The sequence below is a fragment of the Homarus americanus genome, unplaced genomic scaffold, assembly GCF_018991925.1.
Source record: "Homarus americanus isolate GMGI-L3 unplaced genomic scaffold, GMGI_Hamer_2.0 scaffold27231, whole genome shotgun sequence".
NCBI classification, from domain to species: Eukaryota; Metazoa; Arthropoda; class Malacostraca; order Decapoda; family Nephropidae; genus Homarus; species Homarus americanus.
In genome coordinates, this window is record NW_024718545.1 from 3,985,993 (window position 1) to 3,988,492 (window position 2,500).

At 49.9% G+C, this 2,500-nt stretch overlaps 1 protein-coding gene across 1 annotated transcript in view; it reads left to right on the forward strand.

The window, feature by feature from the left end:
* Positions 1-2,500, forward strand: part of LOC121859754 (titin-like) — a 206,917-nt gene that overhangs the window by 20,357 nt on the left and 184,060 nt on the right.

Genomic DNA, 2,500 nt, shown 5'->3' on the forward strand with positions numbered 1-2,500 from the left:
GTTGCAGGTAAGGTCTTTAACACATGTACAACATTCCTCCTCGGGAGAGTCTTGGGTGGCGTGGGGAGGCGTGCGGGCGTGAGGAGGAGGGCGTGGGAGAGGCGTGCAGGCGTCTGGGTGGCGTGCGAGCGTGGGGCAGGCGTGGGGCAAGCGTGCGGGCGTGGGGGAGGTATGCGGGCGTGGGGTTGGGTGGGCGGGCAGGAGTCAAAGATTTATTCACAGTATAGAACTCTCAGAATGATCTTCGCGATGATTTAAACGATAATAAAAATGTTTTTGAGAGTAACTGACACAAGAGTTCAGTTGTTGATGCCTCAAGTGTTATATGAGCGTGTGTGCGTGCGTGCGTGCGTGCGTGCGTGTGTGTGTGCGTGCGTGCGTGTTGATTGGTCTGTTGCCAGCACCACTTTTGCCTGCCACCTTAGGGAAAACCCTCTAAAAAAATATGAGGTTCAGAACGTGAAGTCATGTGTGTTTCTTGGGGGGTAAGGCCACTGTTGGCCCGCCTCCCAAAAATGGCCAGAACTGAGGCAATATAACTCGACTCTTGAGTCTTATAGGAAAGTCCTGTAGACGTGAGTGGTGGACCTGTACACTCTTGATATGTGTGTGTGTGTGTGTGTGTGTGTGTGTGTGTCAGATGATAAATGTGTCTGTATAAAAGTTAGACTATATAACACATTTGTGAACGTTGTTTTATGTTTGTTAGTGAAGCAGAGGGGAAAGTTGGCAGGTGAGGGCGAGTGTCACAGCCAGTTGCGCATCATTTATTTTTATACTCGTTCAACATACTTTAATATGCATGTCATAACTGTCGCTGAACACCGCGCCGAGGATAACATGACGTGTGTGTTAAGGTACAGTTAAGAGGTTCACAGTAGCCATGATACTCTGTGTTCACACCTTCAACAGTGTGTTCCGTCGGCCTCAAGCTCAGAGTTTTATGCCAGCCTGAACCTCTGACCTGCTCCCTTTAGTAACTTAATTTAAATGTTATGAGAAAGTCTCTTTGATTCTGTCTGCCAACTGTTGTTAATACACTGCAGGTGTAAGTAAAACACAACCTGGTGTGTGATGACCTGCACGTGTTGGCCGCGAGCTGAGTTAATAATACCTGTCACTGTATAAGGCGACTTATGGTACAGTACACTGTACTGTAGAGACACTTAGCTTATTGCTTACCGATGACGTGGGGGGCGATGGTGAGGAACTATGTGGGGGTTGTGTGAGGGTGTAGGGTGGAGTGTGGGGTGGTGTAGGGGTTGTGTGGGGGTGTAGGGGTGGGGTCAGCTGGTGTGGTCGTCTGATACATCGATCAGTCGTATATTTAAATTTGCACGTGGGTAAAGATGGAGATAAAAAACGGAATACCCTGGAAGGTGTTCAAGGGGGTGTGGGGCAGCAGGTGAGTCAACACCCATACCCGCCCTAGTGGGCGTGGCCATCCTCTCCTCGGTGCCCATGCCAAGGCGGTGTGGAGGGCCAGCATACACTCAGTTCACCGTCAGGAGTGCCTGGAAGAGGGTTGTTGGAGGGAGCAGGAGAGAAAGAGAGGGAGGAGGGAGCGATGGCGAGCCAGGAGCGGAGGGTGACTTCCTCCACCACCAGGACGGCTTTCCACGGTAGCGGTCCCCTCTTGTGTCCAACTCGGTGTCTGCCGCTGCCTGCCATAAAGAAAACTTTGTTGAAGCTGCTTTCTGCTTTTATTCTATCCTGCCTCACTCACTTAACACTAACAACTAAAACTTGACTCACGGCACACAACTTACACGCTCCATCGCTGACCTTAGGAAGATAACCACAACACTAACACAGCACTTAACACCCGCACACTGCCATCAACCAGCACTAACACAGCACTTAGCACACCACGAGTGCCACTCTAACACAGCACTAATACAGCACTTAAGACACACAAACTGCCATCAAACACAGCACTAACACAGCACTAACACAGCACTAACACCCGCACACTGCCATCAACCAGCACTAACACAGCACTTAGCACACCACGAGTGCCACTCTAACACAGCACTAATACAGCACTTAAGACACACAAACTGCCATCAAACACAGCACTAACACAGCACTAACACAGCACTAACACAGCACTTAACACCCGCACACTGCCATCAACCAGCACTAACACAGCACTTAGCACACCACGAGTGCCACTCTAACACAGCACTAATACAGCACTTAAGACACACAAACTGCCATCAAACACAGCACTAACACAGCACTAACACAGCACTAACACAGCTCACTCTACCAACACTGTGATCGACTTGTATTATTAGAGTAACACTGTGACTTCACCATCACAACAACAGCCGTGACGATGGTAGAAAACAACACCTTTACATACCTGACCACGACGATATATACCAGTGATGAACGGTGCACATGGTAACACTGTGTAGCCTTCCTGCGTGTCTCGTGTTGAAGGCTGGACCCACCACCGTATATGGAGGCACAGGGGTGACTCGTGCAGCGGAGG